We start from the raw sequence: 26,398 nt of genomic DNA on the forward strand, positions 1-26,398 counted from the left end.
ACTCTGTCAAGGCAGGATAGGCTTATTTAGCAGCTCTTGCCCAGATGTGGCAGCAGTATTCCATCCTTGGACGTACTTGGCTTTTATACAGGTAGAGAATTGCATCAGTAGTGAGATATCTTCTGGAGTGGTAGAAGGATCCCACCATTTTCCCAGCGTCCCTGGCAACAGATTTGATGTACGTGTTCCATTTCAGATCAGGAGTAAAGGTCAAACCCAGAAGCTTGTCAAAACATGGAGCCTCCCCAAGACGAGAGCCATCCATTTCAATTGATGCCAGATGGGGATCAGAGCGTTGATGATGTAAAGATAGAAGCTTGGTTTTGGATGCATTAAAAGTGACCAGCCACCTCTTCCCCCATTGTACCACGCGCTCAAGATCAGAGGAGAGAGCAAGATTACGTTTTTGAACGCTCCACCGTCAGTATCCTTATTTCTTCTATATAATTTGTCTCGGCAGCACATGATATAAGTCCGATAACATTTGCGTCACCAGCAAATCTAATGGTGGCATTTGGGGAATGACCGGTGTACAATTAAGACGTCATGTAAGATATTCAAAATGCCCGGATTACATTTCTGACTCATTGGAACGCGTGACACAACGGCTAGATAAATTCTGTAATAGGATCAAGTTTGAATTTTAATTCTTGATTTTATCGCCAGTATTAGATGTTGTTTAATCCCGTTGTCCTTTTCATCGTGGCGGCTATGGCTGTGGCTTTTAATCCAACTCTCACAGAAACACCTCGCTACGAGGGAAATTATGAATTCTTATCAGAGCGTCAATTATAACAGGACGGACATTAAAAAAAAGAAGAAATCAAATGCCATTTTACACAGAAAGATAAAACAGCCAGACAAACGAATAAGACAGAAAGATAAAACAGCCAGACAAACGAATAAGGAGGATGCACTGATGAAAACTTTATAGGATAAATGTCAATCATTGCTCTAATATTATTATTTGATGCCTCGTGATTAGTTCAAGTTTGAAACAAGGTAAAAATTCAAATATGGACGCCCAATGGTGTATTATCTCCTCACCTTCGGGATCAATTACGCATATACATTTAATGTAAAAAGATGACAAATTTCCGGACCAAACGTTACGATAACTCACTTCCTAACTAGATAGCCATTTAAGTACGTATAATAACAAAAAATAAAGCAGATAAATTTTATGTGTTTGTTGTGGAGGGAATTTTTAATTTCAAAAGGTTAATATTCATTAAGATTTCTGAGAAATGGCAAAAGACAATGTCTAAGAAATGGCTATTTAAAAATTGATCATCCAGGAATAAAGGGATTAAACCATGCAACATGCAGTAAATGTTAAAATAACAAATTAAAGCGTTATTTCCTTAAGTCTCACCAATAACTTTTAAGCCGGATGAAAATTCACAAAAACATAAAACATCCTTCAACAAACCCACAATTAATTTCTAAGGAATAAAGAAAATGGCAATTATTTGAATAAAAACGAAAATTTCTTGAATGATCTTAAATACGTTATCTGGTTTGAAAGAATTGGATAATCATTTTATTTTGATATCATCGAAGTTGTCCCCCATCGCCCGAAGGGGTGGGGATATCGTGAGAGTAAGAAAAATATGATAAAATACAGGAGGAAATAAGTTTATATGGCAAAAAAAAAAAAAAAGAACGGAATAGGAAATAGGTTTATCGGCAGACTAATGGAGAGGAAATTGTTCACCGGGGTAGTCAAAAGTAAGCTGAGGTGAGGTTGTAATCAAGGTGTCGCAATTACTATAACAAATAAACCGAACAATGGATGGAGAAATATTTAGAATTTTTTTTGCGAGCATTTTCGAGAATGGCTACGAGTTGACGACAGTAAGGACAGTTTACGTACGGCTTGTTAAATTAATTAATGGATATTTTTATAAGCTTCAAAAATAAAGAAATTAAGGTATAATAATGTTTCAATTCCTTTATAAATCTTAAAATAAAATTGACTTTCTGACATTTTGGGATTCCGTAGATTTATGTTGATTGTGTGAAGCCGGTCCTGTTCCTAAACTCCCGCTTTTGAGGGCGATTTTAGCTATTTTTGTACAAAAAAGGTGTTTTTATTTACTTAATTCAATATCTTAATGCTTTAATTTATTAATTAGCTTTGAAATAGTCCCTTAAAACTAATAGTTATCTTTCAAGGGATATTTACAATTAATTTACTTAACTTCAAAATTTAGCTGAAATTGTCAGTTTCCGATTTCGCCGCGAAAACATTTTTTTATTATAATTTTTTTTTTCACGTGTAAAAATATTTTTCCCCTTTTAGAGATTAATTTTAGGCTTTAATATTTCAAGTAAGTATAGATAAGTAATCGGGAACTTACAAAAAATTATGATAAACCGGCTTTCAAAATCATGCCCCCTATCAGTTTCGCTATTAAATTGCACGTACCTAGTCTAAGAGGAAGAAACTAATGGTATATACACCTACTCAATGTGATTGCATTTAAAGATACAGGATACTGCCAGGTGCAAGTAGTTTTCTAGCACGGTATGGGGAGGGGAGCTTACCTTTGTTGTGGCAGCCTTGGCAATGTCTTCGATGAATTTGTCCAAATTCATGTTGTGCACGAACGTAAGATACTTATTTATGCTCGTATATTTGCCAAACATTTTTTTAATTACGCCGTTTAACGAAACGACGTGCTCGTTTATTTCCAAGTTCGTTTTGTTGAAACAACGAGCTGAACATCAGCATTTATCGAAAGCTTTGCCGAAAATTTTTCAGAACGACTAATGAATATAAAACGCTAGGTGGGATGAAAAATGAAAAATGAAAAAGCGAAAAACGAACGATTTAAAAAAAAAAAATTTTTTTTTGGAAATGACGACAGTAAAGGTTTTTAAAAGAGTAGCATTTTCACGATGTGGGGGTGAGGAGGCGAAAAAATGAATGCATCTTCTTGAGAGGATGGGGAAAGGAGCGTGACGATAGGAGAGAGAGAGAGAGAGAGAGAGAGAGAGAGAGAGAGAGAGAGAGAGAGAGAGAGAGAGAGAGAGAGAAAGGCAATGAAGGATGCTACCAAATTTATAGCTGGTGGTGATCCTGGAACTCTCGCAGAAATCTTCAGGGAAATTAAACCGAGAAACTTAATATCCGATTCCATTTCAAACAGATTTCCTTGCGGAGCAAAATTGGAAATTAATTCTCTACGTTGTTATGAGGACTGGACTATCCGACAGGTAGTCGGGAAAGGTCCAACATAATACGAGCGATGGGCCAAAGAGTAGTAGCTTATAAATAATAATCATGATTTTGCGAGAACTGACCGAATGTGTGTGTAAGAGTGTGAGAGTGAGAGCGAACGAGCGAGAGAGAGAGAGAGAGAGAGAGAGAGAGAGAGAGAGAGAGAGAGAGTTGTTCGGATTTCCTGTTTTGCAGCAAATCAATCTTTTCAGAGTGATTAAACAACACTTTATATAGTTGCGTTTTATCGCATATCAAGGCCTAAAGACCACTCCAGGATAAGGATTAATGACTTTGTCAGTTGGACGAGTAACAAAACCTTTAGTATAGGTAACAATGGTTGAACTGATAAGAATCTGAACTTCCCAGCATCAGACCTGAAAACGACCATCTTCTAGTTAGGTGGAAAGCAACCCTGTGATATTGTGTGCCACGCACAGGTAGGTTTTGAAATAAAATTTGCTCATGGAAGTTGCGTTCAGTTATAGGTACATAGAGGAAAACACAAAAAACAAATAATTTGCATTTGTTGTCATTAGACGAGTTTTTGTTGTGAATATTTCACGCATGGAACCATAAATTTGGAGAATAATTATAGAGTAGAGAAAGTCTAGCAGCCTTTCTTATGTAAGAAAGAAGCTGTTAGAAGGATGAGGGTACTCCCTGACTACATTACGAAGTCCTTTCTGTACTCTGTAAAGCAGGAAAGGTGTGGTACTCCATCTTATGACGTATCTGGCTCTTATACAGGTAGAGGAAGAGATACTTTTCAATGTTGTCGAATGATCTAACTATTTTTCTAGCGACCTTAGCAACAGATCTGATGTAGGTTGTTCATTTCAGGTTTGGAGTATGTCAGTTATAGTAACCTAGCGAAGCAGGGGGGCTTTCTCAGTATAACCTGATCAATGACCATAAACCTATGTTTTATCCAAGACTGCTGCAAATGTGGACTCTCTCAAATGCGCTTGAACTATACTCAAACATGACAGTATCCTATGTCTCTAAAAAGCCATGCCTGGAATATGGTTACCACACATTTCTCCATACATCACCTACGAATCTCCAATCTAATATGTCCTACCTCTATCCCATCGTTACAATGTTGCATCCCCATTCTTGTTTTACAGGTACTTTTTCGGAATGTGCTCTGACGAAATGGCAGCACTACATTTATTTGCAGAATTGCATGATTTATCCTCCGGCACTGAGAACAGCAAGACTCGGTTGTTGCATGTGAAATCTTCGAACACACGAAAGAAATAGTACGAAAACAATATTGCCATTTTCTCTCTACTGATATGCGGTTCAGCACATGCCACGCCTTTGCTTGCCTCACGGAGAGACAACCAGAGTACGTCGGATCCTGATGTCGATTCTTCCTGGATTCTCATCCAATCCCTCTGACACTATCACATTGCCACAGCCCCTATTACAATGCGGAAAGGTTGAATCTTATGGGATGCTGCTTTAGTGGTGTAACAATTTGCATCTACATGGTGTTTTTCTATAGCCGTTGTCGTTGAGAAAAAAATAACCGTTACATTGAGAATAACATCTATCAGGAGTTGTCTGTTTGAAATCCTTGACAACGTTAATTCTGCAGAGAGGCCCCAGTTAATGTGTCGTCGTCCACCTGCACACAGTGTTTAGTATTCCTAAATAGTCACTTCTTTAATACACACCAGACTAAGGGTCGCTTGACTTCGGTAATATAACGAGAACCGGTGTGTCTGTGTGATTATATGGCTATAGACAAGATTGATTTTTATTTTTTTTGACTTCTGCTTTTCAGACGAAACGACGGTAACATGTAAGATACGATCCCTTCTGATTAATTATTATCTCCCTCTTAGATAACGTAAAACCCTTTTCTTTCCACGTGTTGAGAATAGCTTTTTAAAATCATTTAAAACAACGGCTCAACAAGAAATTATTTATATAAAACCTAAAGACGACAATATTTTAGTAAGTTGGAAAGCAGGCCCGTGGAACAGAGTTTCACAGGCGGGCAATGAAAGAAGCTTTGTTCATAGAACTTGCGTTTAGATTAAAGTACAAATAGAGAGTGTGGGGGGGAATTGTTGATAATAGCTAGATTAGTGTTTTTGTGAAAGTTTGACAAGAGGATATTAGATTGAAACTCAGACAAGCATTTGTTATCAAAATATAAGATATAGCAGAGGTAGGCTCGCAGGGTCTCTTCTGTGGGAAAGAGGTTGTAAGGGAGCAAAAAGGGGTTCGAGCCGGTTTTGAACTCTATCAAAGCAGGATAGGGTGTTCCGAGCAGCCTGTAGTGATATGTGGTAACAGTACTTTATTTAAGACGTAACTAGCTCTTACACAGGCAGAGGATTGTGTCAGAAGTAAGATATCTTCTTAAGCAGTAGAATGACACAACCATTTTTTCGGCGATGTAAGCAACAGATTTTATGTAAGCCTTCCATTTCAGGCGAGGAATAAACGTCAAACCCAGAAGTTCGTCAAAGCAGGAAGCTTCTTTGAGACGAGGGCCATCGTATCAATTGGAGCCAAGTGGGGACCAGAGCGTTTATGCTGAAAAGATAGAAGCTTGGTTTTGGATGCGTTAAAATTAACCCAACACATTTTGGCCCATTGTACCACGTGCTTATGGTCGGAGGAAATAAACTCAGAGAGATCTTAGTGTTTGTTGATCTTTCAAGTGTTTGGTATGGATGGTATATTTGAAGTGTTTGCTATGGATGGTATATTTGAAGTGTTTGCTATGGATAGTATATTTGAAGTGTTTGCTATGGATGGTATATTTGAAGTGTTTGCTATGGATGGTATATTTGAAGTGTTTACTATAGATGGTATATTTGAAGTGTTTACTATAGATGGTATATTTGAAGTTTTTACTATAGATGGTATATTTGAAGTGTTTGTATAGATGGTATATTTGAAGTGTTTGCTATAGATGGTATAATTGAAGTGTTTGCTATAGATGGTATATTTGAAGGGTTTGCTATAGATGGTATATTTGAAGTGTTTGCTATAGATGGTATATTTAAAGTGTTTGCTATAGCTGGTATATTTGAAGTGTTTGCTATTGATGGTATATTTGAAGTGTTTTCTATAGATGGTATATTTAAAGTGTTTGCTATAGATGGCATATTTGAAGTGTTTGCTATAAATGGTATATTTGAAGTGTTTGCTATAGATGGTATATTTGAAGTGTTTGCTATAGATGGTATATTTTAAGTGTTTGCTATAGATGGTATATTTGTAAGTGTTTGCTATGGATGGTATATTTGAAGTGTTTGCTATGGATGGTATATTTGAAGTGTTTGCTATAGATGGTATATTTGAAGTGTTTGCTATTGATGGTATATTTGAAGTGTTTGCTATAGATTGTATATTTGAAGTGTTTGCTATGTATGGTATATTTGAAGTGTTTGCTATAGATGGTAAATTTGAAGTGTTTACTATAGATGGTATATTTGAAGTGTTTGCTATAGATGGTATATTTGAAGTGTTTACTATAGATGATATATTTTTAGTGTTTATTATAGATGGTATATTTGAAGTGTTTGCTATAGATGGTATATTTGAAGTGTTTGCTATAGATGGTATATTTGAAGTGTTTTCTACAGATGGTATATTTAAAGTGTTTGCTATGGATGGTATATTTGAAGTGTTTGCTATAGATGGTATATTTGAAGTGTTTGCTATGGATGGTATATTTGAAGTGTTTGCTATGGATGGTATATTCGAAGTGTTTGCTATAGATAGTATATTTGAAGCATTTGCTATTGATGGTATATTTGAAGTGTTTGCTATAGATGGTATATTTAAAGTGTTTGCTATGGATGGTATATTACACATATATATAGATGGTATATTTCATAAAAAATTAATCAGTCAGTTATAATTTACTAGCATTTAAGCCCAGCGTTGCTCGGGAGTTTTCTATAGATTGTATACTTGAAGTTTTTGCTATTGATGGTATATTTGAAGTGTTTGCTATAGATGGTATATTTGAAGTATTTGCTATAGATGGTATATTTGAAGTGTTTGCTATGGATGGTATATTTGAAGTGTTTACTATAGATGGTATATTTGAAGTGTTTGCTATAGATGGTATATTTGAAGTGTTTGTATAGATGGTATATTTGAAGTGTTTGCTATAGATGGTATAATTGAAGTGTTTGCTATAGATGGTATATTTGAAGTGTTTGCTATAGATGGTATATTTGAAGTGTTTGCTATGGATTGTATACTTGAAGTTTTTGCTATTGATGGTATATTTGAAGTTTTTGCTATAGATGGTATATTTGAAGTGTTTGCTATAGATGGTATATTTAAAGTGTTTGCTATGGATGGTATATTTGAAGTGTTTACTATAGATGGTATATTTGAAGTGTTTGCTATAGATGGTATATTTGAAGTGTTTGCTATGAATTGTATATTTGAAGTGTTTGCTATAGATAGTATATTTGAAGTGTTTGCTATAGATGGTATATTTGAAGTGTTTGCTATGGATGGTATATTTAAAGTGTTTGCTATGGATGGTATATTTGAAGTGTTTGCTATAGATAGTATATTTGAAGTGTTTGCTATAGATGGTATATTTGAAGTGTTTGCTATAGATGGTATATTTGAAGTGTTTACTATAGATGGTATATTTGAAGTGTTTGCTATAGATGGTATATTTGAAGTGTTAGCTATAGATGGTATATTTAAAGTGTTTGCTATAGATGGTATATTTAAAGTGTTTGCTATGGATGGTATATTACACATATATATAGATGGTATATTTCATAAAAAATTAATCAGTCAGTTATTATTTACTAGCATTTCAGCCCAGCGTTGCTCGGGAGTTTGCAGATGTATGTTGAGCAAAAAAAAAAAAAAGCAAAAAAAAGCAGTCAATTCTTTTAACTTTGACCCCTATTATGATTCCTTAACATTTATTGTTTTGGGCTCAAACCAAGGAATCTATATCTAACATTTCAAGTGTTTAGACCCAAAATTGACGAAGGAGTTTGGTAGAGTTCCCAAAGGTCAAATCGTCGACCTTGGACCTCTTAGCAACCAAATTTCTGGCAGAAAATGGATGACAAAGATTTTCCCAAATCTCAGTACCCTGTATATCAAATTTCGAGTATGTAGACTAAAAATTGACACAGTTATCGCGTAGGGAAATATACACAGACACACACACAGACACGTTCACTTTTATAGATATACTAGCATTTCGGCCCGGCATTGCCCAGGTGTTTAGACGTGTATGCTAAGCAAGAAAAAAACAACAACAAAAAACCCCAGTAATTTTTAAAACTTTGACACCTATTATAACCCCTTTATATTTATTGTTTTTGGCTCAAATCAAGTTATTAAGTTAGGTCCATATCAGATCTACCTCTGCGTTCCATGTTTAAAAAGGATGTGTCCTCTATAGTATCAGACCTGACGGAATGGTTAATTTTAGGTATTAACCGTTTCATACCCTCGAAAAAGTTCCAGTAAAAACCTAACAGTCAGCATGGTTCTCTCCAGAATATACCGCTGCCATTGTGCAGAGAAATCACTTTTTCCATTGCTTCCAACGTAATATATATGTATGGAGACTAAAGCCACTTTCAGGACTGCCAGCAACCATTATAAGAAAGTAACAAAGAATGCAAGAGAGTTGTATGCTCAGTCCGCCGACCCCTGATATTTCCTCCTATATCAAAAAACACGCTATGTGATATACATATATCTGTACGTGATGTTGCCAAGCTAATCAAAACCTTGATTCCAGTAAAGCAACCGGCCCTGACGGTATTCCAATTATAGTACTAAAACATCTTCAACCAGAACTAGCGCCCATACTTACAAAACTGTTTAAACGTTGTCTTAAAGAGAATTACTTCCCATCACCCTCGAAAATCTCATCAGTATGTCCTGTATTTAAGAATTCAGGTGATCGCTCATCCACCTCTTACTACAGGCCAATAAGTCTCCTGTGCGTCATGAGTAAGTTGCTGAAATCTGTGTTAAATAGAAAAGTAATAAACCATCTCAGCAAAAATAATCTTCTTAGTGACAAGCAATATGGTTTTCGTTCTGCTAGATCTACAGCAGTTATATCTCATATGATTAGCGAATCTCTCGACGGAGGCAACCTTTCTAGAGCAATTGCTCTTGACATATCAAAGGCCTTTGATAGGGTATGGCATAAAGGTTTACTTCCACAGATCTTCAGCTATGGTATAGCTGGAAATATCTTCTCAATTATTAAATCATTTCTCTCTGATAGGTTTATAAGAGTAGTAGTTGATGGGCAAAAATCAGAAGCTCGCAGTATTAATGCTGGAGTCCCTCAGGCGTCGATCCTAGACCCAACTCTGTTCATGATCTATATTAATGATCTTCTAAATCACATCCTTACATCATTTGTAGACATTTATGCTGATGATACTACCATCTATGGTAGCACATTTAAGACCGTAAATGGCCAAGTTCTCTCCGATTCTGTCATCTCTGATCTTGAGCACGTAGTATAATGGGGGAAGGAGTGGCTGGTTATCTTTACATCATCAATGTTCTGATCCCCATCTGTCATCAATTGAAATGAATGGTTCCTCTCTTAGAGAGGCTTCATGTTTTGACAAGCTTCTGGGCTTTACCTTTACTCCTGATCAAATGGAATACGGACATCAAATCTGTTGCCAAGGACGCTGGAAAAATGGCGGCATCCTTCTATCGACTCAGTAGATATCTCACTGCTGATGCAATTCTCTATCTATATAAGAGACAGGTACGTCAAAAGATGGAGTACTGTTTCCACATCTGGGCAAGAGCTGCTAGAAAGGACTCGTCCTTCCTCGATAGAGTTCAAAATAGACTTCGTAGCCTCGTAGGATATGTTCCTTTCTCTTCTCTGCAACCTCCGTTGCGAGTTTGTCTCTGCTTTATCGTTACTTTCATGACAAGTATTCGACTGAGCTTCAATCTATTGTCCCACCTCGCCAAACTTTCACAAGAAACACTCGTCTAGCTGAAAACACTATCAATAATTTCCCCCACGCTTTATCTGTGCCTAAACCTAAATGTAGATTCCATGAACAAAGCTTCTTTCTTAGAACTGTACGCCTGTGAAATTGTCTTCCGTTTTCCTGCTTTCTAGCTGACTACAATATAGTTATCTTCAAGTCCAACTTAAACAAGTTCTTGATGAGCCGTTCCACTTAAGTTAACAAAATTACCGAATTTCCATTATTAACAATTACTATATTGTCCAATTGACATACATACATACATACATACATACATACATACATACATAAAGGTGAGATTTATATTATAGACTAGCCTGGATGCTCGGCGTTGCCCGGGTGGTGGTAGATGTGTGTTGAGCATAAAAAAAGCGGTAGTAAGCAGGCAGACTCGAACCCGTATCGCGAAGCAGAAAAAGAACGTGTAAAAAAACAAAACAAAACAAAAAAACAACAAAAAAACATAACGTCTTTGCTGTTGCACATTGGCGGAAGTGGCGCAGGTTTCAATTAAGGCCAGTCAGTCGAAAGAGGGGATGACTTTCGAAAATATCGGCAAAAAAGCGACCCCTCCCCGTAGAAAAGTGTTGAGGGTGAAGGAATTAATGTTTTTAGCCACGTTTTTAATATTTGCCGTCTGAAGGGTCAAGCGTCAAAATGGTATCAATCTCGCGAAAATCCGTCGCCTCTGTCAAAAGTTTTAGGCAGACATACGTACATACATACATACATACATATACACTTAAACAGACAGGTGAGATTTATATTATAAAAGATGATTATATTTAGTTATGTTTAATTATATTCATGTAGATATTCTACATGATTTATACCCGCGTAATATTTGTGTAAAAAGTTTATAGTAAGCACAAAACTCTTTCTATATATATTGATGTATGCATATATATATATATATGTATATATATATATATTTGTTTAAAAAATTTTACCTACCAAACTCCTCCGTCAGTTTTTAGTTTGCAGACATGAAACTTAATATATAGCATATTCGACCCCATGCGAAACTATATATTGTGGTTTTTGCCGGGGAAAATCGGTGCGAAGTGTGAAAATTAAAGAAATGGAATTTACCAGGTCAAACGACGGCATTACGAATATGCATGCGTAACCTAATAGCTATTGGTTCCTGTTTTAATTTTTAGCCGTGCAGCAAAGATGTCTTCAAAGCTCAGGCATTGACGTCAAAGGAAAAAAATAATTCGTAAGCTAACCGTTCTGGTTTCGATTCTCGGTAGTGGCGCACGAGACATTTTTAAAAAAAACTTTTTAAAATCATCATTATATATTGGATCCAATATAATATAATAATAAATACGAAATCTGCATTTATGAAAATATCATATTTAAGCGTATTTTATGACCGGGCAATGTCTGGTGACCTGCTGGTTGATAGATAAAGACGATTTACTTTGGCGATATTCATAGGAAATGTATGTTTTTTTAAAACCCCTATGCGGAAGATTGGAGACAAAATCAGTTGAGGCTTTGAAACGCCAGAGTGCGAGATGAAGCGCCCTCCGGCCCACAAGAATATAACGGGGCATCCTTGTCAGCATTCATCAGTAGAGGCGCCTCAAACAGTTGATAATAAAGTAACCCTTTTCTAAAAAGCAGGATGAATCCTGTGTGGGTAGATATGAACAGAACGATATCTCAGTCGTACAGCAAGGAAGCCATTATATTTTTTATTTTATTTTATTTTTTTTTTGCGATGAGAATTGATCATTTGTATCCTATGTTATTTTGGCTACTGTTCTCATCTTGAGTATAATTATCAAAATGTTTTAGCCGATGTATCCTCCGAGCTTCTTCAGGTGTATCTTGTCGAACTCGGGAATCTTTCTGCCGAGCTCGGAAATCTTTCTGTCAGACTTGGAGATCTGCACGGAATTTTGAACGGAATCTTTTATTTTAATCCACAGTGGTAACTCACTCTCGTTTCGTCAGCCGACACTGGGTGGAAGTTTTAAGTAATTTTCACTTGTAGTCTGTGATTATCGAACCTCCAACACCCAGAAGAGTGTCACTTACAACAGAATTTTATCTAGTACTTTTTCCGTCACGCCATGGTTTCGACAGAAAGATTATCGAGTTCAGCAAGATATATTTGAAGAGGTTAGGGGGTTACATCGGCCAAAACTTTGTACGAATAAGACTTATGATATGAAAAGTAGTCCGAATAGTCCAAATAATTTTAAAAAGCCACTGTCCAACTAACTGTCAAAGACATACCATCGACTGGTACGAACAACACCTACAAAACCCATGCCGGATAAGCGTATGTATTCAAATCGAAATAGATTCGTAGTATTGCTTGATTATCAATTTTTTTTAAATGCTTTGGTTCATTATTTCAAAATAATAATTTTTAAATTATTATTAAAAAAGGATTAATAAAACATTACAAGCATTAAAAAATATGAAAAGCATTAAAAAATTATTAAAAGCAGTAAAAAATTATTAAAAGTATTAAAAAAATATTTTTCAAACCTTTCCAACTCCAATAACTGTACAATATTGCTAAACTTGGCACAGTTATTAGTCTTTCTCTACGTATGAAACACCAAGAGTTATGCATTTCTCTCATCGTATGATGCAGCTCTGGAGACCATTTTTGTAGAACACCTCAGGTTGGTCCTCCAACCACGACGTGACTTCAGAAATCAAAGATGCATCATCTGGGAAAGGATTTCCTTTCAAAAACAACTTCATGGCTGGGAAGAGGTGAAAATCAGAGGGTGTAAGATCAGGAGAGTAGGGAGGATGGGGAAGGATTTCATAACCACACGCCCGTGCTTCTGATCTGGCAACATGCGAGTTGTGGGCCGGAGCGTTGTCCTGCAGGAGGAGGGTACCTTTGCTGATCTTGCCCCGCCTCTTGATTTTGATAGCTTCCCTTAATTTCCTCAAAAGTGAAGCATAATAGGCTCCTGTAATTGTGGTACCCTTTGCCAGGAAATTTGTCATCATTACTCCGTCCTGGTCTCAGAAGACTGTGAGCATGACCTTGACAGCGGAGGGCAGCACCCTTGCCTTCTTTGGAGGTGGTGAGTCCAAGTGATTCCACTGCATTGACTGGGCTTTGATCTCTGGATCATAGTGATCGACCCAGGTTTCATCCTCTGTAATCAGTCTTTTGAAAAACTTTGACTCATCTTCTTGGCACATCTCCAAATTCATCCTCGAGCACTCGACGCGTTCTCGCTTCTGGAATTGTGTGAGCAACCTGGGAATCCATCTGGCAGACACCTTATGCATATGCAAATGGTCATGAATGATAGTTGCCACAGACCCTGTACTAATGTTGACATCTTGGGATATTTGGCGAATAGTAATGCGCCGATCTTTCAAAATGGCAGCCTCTACTTGACGGACAGATGCCTCATCAATGGCAGAAGGGGGGGGGGCGACCAGATCTGGGAGCTGTTTCCACAAACTTCCGGCCACGTTTGAATTCACGATGCCAGCGTTTTACAAGGTCATATGATGGGGCATTATCGCCATAAGTTTCTTTCATTTCATCAAAAGTCTCCTGCGGTGTGCGTCCTTTCAAATACAAAAATCGGATCACTGCTCGGCATTCAGCAGGCTTCATTTCACACCTGACTCAGTTCAAACACCTGTAAAACAGAAACCACAATTAGTTCAGAGCTGTAATTTGCCACATAACCCGCAGAGATATAAATCATTGCACATACAAAATTTCAGCTAGATCAAACAACTGGAAGTGGGTTAGTGGCATTACTTATTTCACGCGCCTCGTATCTATTCTTTTTCGATACTTTTAAATTTCTAAACATAGAGCTATATTAAGGGGGAGGGCGTATTAGTGTAAAAAACCCATGTGATATGGTCAATTTTCGTAAACATAAAAGTACACTTGTGGGAGTGATCTTAAATTGTTATGTTTATCGATAGTTTAAAATCAATAAATATTTATCATTTCATCCTTAATACAAGCCATAGAAAATCAAGTTCTGAACAAAACCAAATAAAAAAAAAAAGAATTTTTTTTTTTTTTAATTGAAAAATAGGCACGGATATTTTCGATTATGATACCGGTTCTATTACCTCAAAATGTTCTGATATTTTCGATTCCCGATTCCGATCAACACATACAATTGAACATACAATCTTGCTTTTTTTGCCAATAAATTTGATTTGTAATTTCCGGAATTTATTTCAATTAATGCGGCTTTACTCAAACCAATTCCAATAAATGCTCTGTACATCCTTCGATCTTGAGCACTCGTAATTACATTGAAGAACATCGCACTACCCCTAAAATGTCACTCCATATTTCGTTTATCCTCTAGGCAGTACCTACTCCTTCTTAGGACCTGACTCACTTATTATCAGTTCTTGCCGGAAAACAGTTCGTACTTTATGGGGGTTGGGAGAGTCCCACTAATCCACTATACCTAGCGTTTTATTCGTTCCATTATCATTGCTATTTTTCTTTATTTTATGTTGTTTTAAGGCTTGTTTCTGTAACATAATCGTTACATGTCAATACTCGTGACCTACATATTGTCGCAAGGAAACAAATATAAGAAAAGAATTTGACTCACTCAATTTAAACAACAGACATTTATTTACAGGTACTTTCAGAATAACCCCATGTCTCATGTTCAAAACTCTATTCCTATTTCAACATGCTTAACAAAGTTCTGTCGTGCCAAATACGCAGTGCCCTGTCTTTGTGTGGCCATGTTTAGGACATATCTTTCCCTATCGCTCGAGGGTCATGTGTGCAATACGTTTATTGTCGCTCTCCCGTGTCTCGAATACCTGCCTCTCTGAACACGTGTCCTTTTTATCTCCGCTGTCAAATCGCGCAGAAGGCTTGGTCATTTGTATATGGCTGCTACTGCTAAGCCAGCGTTGTTATAGTTTTACCAACTCATATCATCACGCACTGTATATATAGGCTGACTCAAAAATGTACTGATCCTTCGAATGACGAGAATACATTTGTTTATCAACATAGAGTGTAATGAAATAGCTTTGATTACAAAAGACAAATATAATTGTAGAATCATGTTCACAACTGTTCAAATTGATGACCCTTATTGTCCAGACAATGCTGATTAAAGTTAGCATGTGAATAACTATTTTTGTAGACATCCTATATTATAATTCAAAACTATCTGGAGATACTTTAAGTAGGTGAGCCCATGAAAGTGAATGTGGTATTTTGGAGATTGGAACTAGTTTATGGGACGACCTAGTAGACAAGCCCACTACCCCCCCGCCGACTTCCTTCTCGCCCATATCCATTTGGATTTTGTGCCACATCCTTTATATATTTTTGAATATATATTGCACATTTTATTTAGATGATAAACAAAATAAAAAACAATACTTTGGTATGACAAGGTGCAACCAATCCAGTGTCACGGTATCTGTTCGATGCACAGTGATGAATTATTGAAAATTTATAGGGATTAGTGATCAGAATACTACATTTACTCACGTTTCCTCGGGAACTACTGTGCCGATATGGCTGAGATTTTGTATGGACATTTGGCGTGATAATGCGCAGCGAACTAAGTATTATGGTATCCTTTCGTATACGGCATAATCACATTGACACATCGGTTCGCGTCAGTTCACGGAAGTTAAGCAACGTTGAACCTGGTTAGTACTAAAATGGGTGGCTAATTTCTGAATACCAGGCGCTGTATGTAAGAGGACATCGACACCTCCTTACAAAAATTACAAAAACTTAACGCCGCTATTTCCCCTTACGGGTATATACATGCGACTGGGAACGACTTTTGAGTTTCATACTCCCGTGGAACTTCCTCCTTCGGAGGAAGCCGGTTAAATCCGCATAGGGCTAGTGCCGTTTCCAATTTTATCTCATATCCTTTCGATGCAGAGTAAAGAATTAGTGGGATTTTATTTTTATTTTTTTTCATCATGTTCACCCCTTACAAAGCATATCGCCACTTTGACGTAAAGGGCTACTATTTGGGGTCATATCTAGGAAAGATTGACAAGATATTTGTTTATGCTACATTTAAACTTCTGCATATCACTACAGCCAGGGAAGCGGACAGCAGGAAAGTAATTCCAAAATCTAACTGTGTTACATGATAAGGGCTGTCCCCTTTTCATGTAAGTATAAAAATAGAGAGATTTAGTTAAAATGAAAATGAAATAGCAATAGACGAAATTCGAACCTCGTAATTTAGGTTTAGAAATAGATTACGTGTGAGAATTAGTAAATGGAATGTAAAACAGCTTAGAGATAAAATAGCTTCAAGAAAAGAATGTGCACTGTCAATTTTGTTATGAAAATTCAATTGAAAGAATGCAGCTACAAGATAATTTAATAAACATGTTTTTAACATATTGGAAATATAGGTTACTGAGTATAGGTTAAAATTCCTTTTGTAAAAAAAGGAAAAGTTTTGGACACGTATGTCCAGAACACGTGTGTATGACGTCATGGAAAATAGAAAGTTCTAGAGATAGTTAGAAAACTTTAGAGAAAGGAAAGGAGAAACTGGGAGAAACTCAGAGGGAGTCTGAGGGCGACAGACGATAAGTCTGCAGTTTGGAATTCGAACGTCTAGAAGCGAGACGGTCACTTTGAAACTTAATATGTGAAGCTTTGAATTCTTGATGAGAAAAACACGGCCAGTCCTGAGAAGAAATAAACCCATCATGCGTTTTTATAAAACGTCGTCTTTGTGTTTGTGATTCTACCAAAAGGTAAAGTGAATTGTTATTATATGTCTATATGTCTGTGTTATAAAATGTCATGATACACATCTCATATCTACACTAAGACTGTGCTTCTAATAAGACTCTCAACAGCATCACTCATAATAAGACTTAACAGCGAACAACAACAACAATAATAATAATAATAATAATAATAATAATAATAATAATGAAACCTATATATAACAACTGTTCGAGAGAAGAAACTATTAGAATAGAAAGCTTTCTGGCATTTAGGGACAACAACAATGAAGGGGTGAGACCTTACTGCTAAGCGGGTTTGTCGGGGATATGTACGTCGAGGGCTTACAAGTGAACCGAATTCATCAGAACACATGCCATTAAAATATTTGTAAAAAGGCACAGTAATGCAACAGTAGTAAGAATGAGTAGTTTATGAAAAAATGGGCACAAATTTAATCATAATTAGCCATCAAATTGGCATAAAGCATTTAACGACTCCAAGCAAGTAGTAAGACTTAGCTTAATTAATAAACAGGCGTTGGAAAGAATACGCTAGTTGTTCATGTTGCCATTTTTAACGTTCAAAACGTCTAGTAGACATATAATCTTAATTTATTTTAAGAGATATTAAAAAAAACTGTTCTGAACGCAAGATGTTTAAAAGGAAAAAAAATATGGAGGTCTCGACTAATAAATATGACCAAAGACAATCGAACCAAAAAGAAAATACTTTTTTTTCTTTTCGTTATTTTATTTTTTAATATTTTTTTTGTTTCGTTCATAAACCTGATGAACTCTTTTAAAAGTAACAATAATGAATGAAGCGAAAAGAATGCATTCTTTTTAAGAATTGCACCAATGTCGATTGATATCGGCACCAGTTATTGGTGGTCGGGGATTGGAGGGGGTTACGGTTATGTTTCTGAAACGCCAGTTATAAAGTTCTGAATTTGTGGGCCGTAAAACAAGAAAAAAGTATATACGATGATTGAAAAGGAATTAAATTCTCTAGGTTTTGGTTGCAAAACTTTTTTTTTGTCTTTTATTATAGTTTATTGACTGCTGTTTTTTTTTTTCTTTAAGGCGGACATTGCCATTTTAAAACAAAGAATAAACTAGTCTGTATAATTTCCATTTTTATTCATGAACGTATTAGGTTTGTCTCTTTTCCAGTTTCTCAATTATTAAAAAAATGATCAGATAATAATCGATATTAATAAAAACGATTTTTTTATATTTTTTTTTACTTTTACGCCTTCTTTTTCTTTGTGTTCTGCCCTCCCTATTTTGTCTTCTTTCATTTTTTTACTCCTACTCTCATTCTTGTTCTTGTTCTTTTTCTCCCCCTTCTTCTTCTTCTTCTTCTTCTTCTTCTTCTTCTTCTTCTTCTTCTTCTTCTTCTTCTTCTTCTTACCCCGTTAAGTAAATGATTCGAAGAGTACTATGCACTTGCCTTAATAAAATTCAAATGAATGTTCCTTGTATTCAGTTAACTACTGGTACCACGGTGAAAATGTATGCTTCACCTTTTCAACCATTGATAGAATAACAAGAATGTGTGCCTACGCAGAATAAGGACTGCGCTATCGTCGGAATTTTCCGGATAGTTTTCGTAAAAAGCGGAAAGGTGCCAAAGCAATGAAATTGCAGCAGGTAACATTATTTTAAAATACATTTATCTGCAATCATTTTCTTCTTATTAAAAACTAATTTCTTTAGTTGAACTAAAAAAATTTTTTTTTAATTAAGGAAATCATAAAACATCAAATATTTTTTTGTTTTCTATCAATTTTTTGTTAGTAAAAATAAATATTTATTCATGAAACTTACTTAACAATGAGTTTTTTCTTTTCTTGATTTGAATTTGAATTTTCTTTAAAAAATTCGTGAAAACTGTCTAATAATAATTTATTTTATTGTCTTCGTAACAACAAAAAATAGTACTTCCATTTTTCAATTAATTTTTTTATTGAATTATAGTCATAACAATAGAAATATATTTTCCATTGAAAAATGTCGCCAGCATTTGTTCGGAAAAGAAAATCCCAAAACTTTGTTGGGCACCTTCCGACGTTTTACGTAAATTGCCGTAAAATTTCGACAATATCATATTCCCTTTTCTGTATATGTACCCAAAAATATTGAATTAATTAAGTAATAAAAATGGTTTACTATAAGTATTAGATATAGATATTAAAAAATCATACAATGAACTGATACACCAGAAGATAAGCAACGGACACACATCATTTTTCATATGATAATTTTCTTCTAATTAAATAAAACAGCATCTCCTAATTATCTCTGTTATTTTTCTCCCAACAAATATGACACATATGGGAAACGTTAGCGCAAGAATTGTCCCTACAGACCACAAGATTACCTTTATTTTTTTAAATGTTTCTTTAATTAGTAAGGGTCCTTTTTTCGCGGTTTCCGATGTTATTCGAAAGTATGTAGAAATATATGAAATTGTAATCGCACATAGTACAAAAATATAAGTAAACTTGTTCTTTTAATATTGATATGCTGTTTTTTTAAAATTTATAAGATAAAAGTAAAGACTATTAAAACTACTAATTTTTAATAGAATGAATTTTTATTTCCAAAGCTAGTTTTGCTATCTTTTCAAGTTTTTAAGTTCTTAAAATATGTTTTCAAAAGAACTTATTTCAAAATCTTATATAAGATTTTGAAAGATATTAATATATATATATATATATATATATATATATATATATGTGTGTGTGTGTGTGTGTGTGTGTGTGTGTGTGTAGAATTTAGTAAGTACTTTTGAAAGTATTAAAAACCAAATATTATAACCACAAAAGCACATCAATAACAAAATTGCCGAATAAAAATAGCACTACCGAGCCATTGTTGGGAACTCCAAAAAATTGACCGCTCGCCAATAGTCGAGTGGAATAATATGTAGGATTTTAAACGATCCGTGTAAATTATGCCTGAATGAAAAATTCGAAATCTTAAACTTTAAATAAATTTTACCTTTATGCATATTGAATATATATATATTTATATATATATATATATATATATATATATATGTGTGTGTGTGTGTGTGTGTGTGTATGTGTGTGGTATATATATATATATATATATATAAAGATACATATATATATATATATATTTCTGTGGAAATATATTTTTCCGATTATATTTCACCTTTTTTTTTATACCAATCCTTAGTTTATGAAGCTCAATGTAATTATAGGCCAATAAATGACAACACTTTATATTCCAAGTTTCATGATGTTGACTATCTTACAATTTATTCCTTCAAGTACGTTGAATCAATCAATGAATTGGTTAAAATAATAACCAAATAATAAGTAATTGATTATTATAATTAAAAGAATGGTTTTGTGCTAAGAAACAAGTGCTGTCAAGAATTATGAATGTCAACGTACTTAAAGGAATAAATTGTAAGTTGGTCAACATCATGAAACTTGGAATACAAACATTTGTCATTTATGTGTTTTATATATATATATATATATATATATATATATATATATATATATAACTACTTAATTTACTCACATAAAATTAATATACGAAAGTATAGATTTATGCGTAAACTTTAGGTATTTACTTAAAAAGTGCTCAATACATAGGTAGAGCTAGTTAGTAATTTATAAAATATATATGGCGATTAAGCTACACTGAATATTCGGCGTTTCATCCACTCTAGGACTCTTCAGGCTTATGCGCGAATTCTGTGGTTGTTTATTGTTATCAGAATTCGCGCATAAGCCTGAGGAGTCCTAGAGTGGATGAAACGCCGAATATTTAGTGTAGCTTAATCGCCATATATATTTTATAAATTACTATATATATATATATATATATATATATATATATATATATATATATATACATATATATATATATATATATGTTTTATTTTTTATTACCGTTTTATCTGTTTGGTTACGTATGTTTCGGATGTTGGACCATGTTAACGATCCAACAGCCTCGTCAGACCTTACAGGCCATGTTTACGATTCAACAACCTCGTCAGCCCTTACAAGTTTTCTGTAAGGTCTGACGAGGCTGTTGGATCGTAAACATGGTCCAACATCCGAAACATATGTGACCAAACAGATAAAACTGTAATAAAAAAAATAAAACACATATTTTCTCTGCAATAGTATTGAGCACTCTCTTCAAGTTTGTACTAATTACCAGTTTTATTATATATATATATATATATATATATATATATATATATATATAAACAAAAATAAGAAAACGTGTGTAAGGACACTCAGATTAAAAAAGGCTACATTTTAATATACAAGGATGGCTTATCCTTATTACAAATGAACAAGGAAAGATGAAACAAAAGTCCGACTATTGACTGGTTAAAACATGGGTGCGATAAGCAAAGAATCTGATTGGTTAGCTAGCAAACTTAATTCCAATTACATATAATATTAGAATGTTTGGTCCGTTTCCATATTAAGCTGGATATCAGAGGAAAGGCAGTGAATGGCATTTTGCTGACATTTTGTGCCATTTAATCAGACAATATTATTTGTGCCAAAGACGAAAAAAATACATCTGTCTGTTGCTAAGCGTACTGCTGTGTATGATGAGTTGTCGAAAAAGAACTTTTGCCACGTTGAAGGCGACACCTACAAGCAGCCGAAATAAACTTGTAGGAGCCAAACACTGAACTGTAATGCAGTTCCTATATTTTATCAAGTGGAACTTTGTTGAGCCATTACCATATCTTACGCTGATTCAACAGTTCTTTCTTACAATATGTATTTCTATGGTATCGTGTGAACACAGCTTCTCCAAAATGAAACTTATAAAAAATTACCTGCGGTCAACCATGAGCCAGTCGAGACTTTCGGATCAGACTGTGCTATCCATTGAAAACGAGTTTACAAGATAAACAGATTTTGACGTTGTCAAAGATGAGTTTGTCATAATGAACACAAGAAAATATCTATTCTAAGATCATACATATTGAATGTCATTCTTTTTATGTATTTCCCTATTTAGTTGATTTGAAAATGAACAGCTGCATTTTAAAAAATATTTTCATTTCAACTGATCATTTTGTGACATTAGATTTTGCCTTGTAAACAGTAACGTATCGGATAATAGATTAAAGTAGAAGAAAGACGTGTGAAAATTTAGCGAGAGCTAACCATTCTTCATAAGGTGGATTAGGATCAGAGAAGTGCCATTTGAGCGGACCACCCATCGTAACGTTTACTCTAGCTACGCCTCTGATATATATATATATATATAGTGTACATATATATCGATAAGAATTTAAGCCATGTGAATTGGCTCAAATAATAAGCAATATGATTAACATTGATAACTAAATTTAGAAATTTCTTCAACACAGATGGTGGACATGTTAAAAGCACAGGTGGTGGTATTTACTGCCCGTTGTAGTTTCAACAGAATGAAATGTGTCAAGATACGTACAAACTTTGTATTTTTTTTTTCAAATGTATCTGATGAGGTGTAACTACAAACATTTTTAAATAATATAAAATTGTCTGGTTTATGGTGAAACGATTGTAATATCCGAAACAATACAAATATGAAGTTATTCCTCATTGTTCTTTTGGTTTTTGCCAGTATATATATATATATATATATATATATATATATATATATATATATAGTCCTTAACCGATTGAATAACGGAAAACTGTGTAACTTAATTGCCATATACATTTTTTCATAACTTATTATATATATGTGTTTGTGTACGTACGTACGTACGTGTGTGTGTGTACGTGTGTGTGTGTGTGTGTATGCATTACAAAAGTTCAGAATCACATCGGTACCGTCGAATTTTGCCTAAAAATTGTTTTTATTATTTAGGCATCGCACTTATCGTGTGATGTGTAAAATTAGATGGCGACGATGAAATAAGAGAGCCACTCTTTCTCTAAATGCTCGCAAGAAATTAAGGCATATTAGAGATTGGTTAAAGCAACCTATAGTTCAGTTAATAATATATTACGGCTAATTACAGTGACCAAAACTGATTTTTTTACATAACTCAGTGCAGAAAGTACGTCTATGTTAACATATATTTTATGTTATTAAAATATATAGGAAAAAAACTTAGCGAAAGAAAGGTTGATTAAGTCACACCGAGCATAATATTATGAGGATATCCACATAGGTTTGTTTCGACTTTCTATGAATATGAACATACAAACTAAAATGTCGATTACATTTAATCAGCCATAGTCGTTTTTTTCTCTCTTGGCCCAAAGACTAACAAAGTCTAGGCAATTATTAAAACAGCTTCTTTTTTTTTTGTTGCTTATTGACTGCGGTAGCTTACTGGTCCTGTGTAGTTCTAGGAGATTTATCTTCCCAGGTTTTTCCTTCTCCCTTTGAGAAGAGATTAGTTTATTGGTAATCTCTCTCTCTCTCTCTCTCTCTCTCTCTATATATATATATATATATATATATATATATATATATATATAGATAGATAGATAGATAGATAGATATGGATCTAACTTAATAACTTGATTTGAGCCCAAAACAATAAATGTTAAGGGGTCATAATAGAGGTCAAAATTAAAAAAAATTGACCGCTTTTTTTTTCTCAACATACACCTCCAAACACCCGGGCAACGCCGCGCTGAAATGCTAGTTGCCTAGAAATGCGAATGAGGCTGCCCATGCATTTTTTTTTTTTTTGAAGAACAGTGCTCTTCCTCTATGATGTTGGCCTTTTAACCTTACTTTCGACCCTTGTGTCACATCTGTGGGGGGAGATAAATAGTCCTAATTTCATCTTCAGTTGAAATATTGATTTGTTACATTTTTTAATGTCCAGGTCCGTGTCGCGTTCAGCAATGCGTCTACCATGACAGCCGTGTTTATATTAGCTGTAGACATTAACGTTCTGCTTGTTAACTACCAACTATTTATGACACACTCGAGGCGCTGCGATATTTAAGCCAATCATTCAATTGTTTACCAGACAACAGTTTTTATAACCGTAACACATAAAAAAAAACAATATCAACACATCAACTTCATATAGTTATCAAACTTAATCTGTAAGAGTCACCTTGCAGCGAAAAGGCGGGCGACTGGCGTCTGTCGGCGTCAGCCATTTGCAATATTTGTCGTAACATTATTGTTATAAACACAAAATGTTTCATTTTAATGACATCAATAAAAACGATTTATGTAGATAAAAAATTGACTTGTTTCACCGATGATAAAATTCATGGATCTGAAAATAATAAAAGATAATATAAGTCGCATGAAAATAAAACATGTTTGTTTACATAAAAAGTTATCAAAATGGCAATGAAATAGTTTTTGTTGGGTTAGTTAATTTGCTTACTCGTATGGAACACGCATTGGTATAAAATTACCCTTTCCTTTCTACCGGAATATATGGCAATACGATTAATGGAAATTTGCTCCGTTCGTCCGTTTGTCTGTTCACACTTTTCTCAATAACTACGGCTTGGAATTTTTTGAAATTTTGCATAAACATTAAACATGATATGAGTAAAAAAGTAACAGAACGGATTTTCCGGGAAAATTCCGGTTGCTCCCCTAGCAGCGCCTTTCGGGTTAAAATGGCTAAAATTGACACTTTTGTGCTTATTAAAAAGAAAAATGATGCCATGGATTATTATAAAACTTTGTGAAAAGTAATTAACTGACTTTTATATAATTTTGTTTGTCTATACTTCGCGATAACTGTTGGGGGTGCCACAGGGGCTCTTTTAGGGCTAATAAAACACTACATTTTTGGGACTATTTTACCATATTTGTCCAAATTTTTCTGTGTATGCCTGTTTAGCAGTTTTGCATGGTGCTGAACTCAAATTTAAATATGTTAAGGCCTTGGGGTTTGGGGGGGGGCTAAATGGGGGGGGGCAAATGATGGACTTAGTCATTTCCTTTTTTTGCATGGTGCAGAACTCAAATTTACATAATAATAATAATAATAATAATAATAATAATAATAATAATAATAATAATGATAATACTGAACCGTTTGTTCCTTTTCATCAGGATTTGACGTCCCCTGGGGACTTTTGGAGCTAAGAGAGGGGGGGGGGTAAATGCTGAACGTAGTCATTTTTTTATGCCTCGTTCACTGTGCACTCACGTGGGTCATACATTCTTCATTGTTCCGTTTCAAATTCAGCCAGCACTGGGAGTGGACATGAATATTTATTTCGCCGATAGTTTGAATTCCTTAAGCACTTGCTTTCTTAAAGAATATCGTGTGATAACCAATACAGCAGTTGAAGAGAATGCCGATTATTTCCTTTAAATATGTTTATTGGCGCAACGTTTATATGACGCCGGAAAGTAACAAACTTTATTCAAATTATTTTTAACTTTTAAACTAGCAATAATAACTGTTTCGTCTACTAAGAAATGTGAGTACCTTCCGTTGCATTTATTATTGATATTTTATTATAATAATAATTATTATTATTATTATTATTATTATTATTATTGTTATTACTATTGCTATTATTATTATTATTTTTGTTGTTGTTGTTGTTGTTGTTGTTGTCGTTGTTGTTGCAGCAGCAGCAAGGTCGTAAAATAAGCTGAAATACGTTTTAATAATTAATTTTATTTAATTTTAATTTAGGTTCAATTTTTACTTTTAAGTTAATATCTAATTTAAAATAAATAAATAATTTTGATAATTATAACTAAAATTTAATTGATATGATATCAATTTAGATATTAAAAATTATGTTACTTATATGTTATTATTACTCATTTACCTCTGGTTCTACCAGATCAGGATGTCTGAAGATATTGATGCTTTCTGTTTTTCTACTTTGCAAAACTTTATTATGTTCTGCAAAAACAAAAAGAACAACCCACTTTTCTCCCCTTTTCCTTCTTTCCATTTCTTCTTTCTCTTTCTATCCCCTTCCCCCACTTCCTGACTGATTTCCTAATTTGAAATGCACCAAACATTACTACTGTAACATTTTTCCCTCATGTATTGCAAAACTCATTCATGTTCTGCATTGTAAAACAATAAAATCCACTATAAAACAACCAAACCAAACCAAACACTACAAACTAGAGATTGAAGATAGAGAGAGCTTGAAGAATAAAATTTTTCTACAAAATAACTGAATTCGGCATTAAAAAACCCGAAAAGGGTTGAAATGCCGTAAAACAAAATAACCAAACCAAACTTATTTACCTTATTATTTGATTCGATGTGTTATTCTTTTTAGCATATTTTTGCCAATGTTATCAAATGTAGAGTTGATACAATAATGCAGGTGACTTTGTTCATCATTCATTTTTTTCGATTCTAGAAAACATAAAAAAGAAAAGTACAGCTAACGCCAATTAAATAAAGAAACGTTCGTTCAATATCGATATTGTTTGTCTCGCTATCCAACATCTTGAATCTGAATTGCTT

The sequence above is a fragment of the Euprymna scolopes genome, chromosome 10, assembly GCF_053919585.1.
Source record: "Euprymna scolopes isolate OS-2025 chromosome 10, ASM5391958v1, whole genome shotgun sequence".
Taxonomy (NCBI): Eukaryota; Metazoa; Mollusca; class Cephalopoda; order Sepiida; family Sepiolidae; genus Euprymna; species Euprymna scolopes.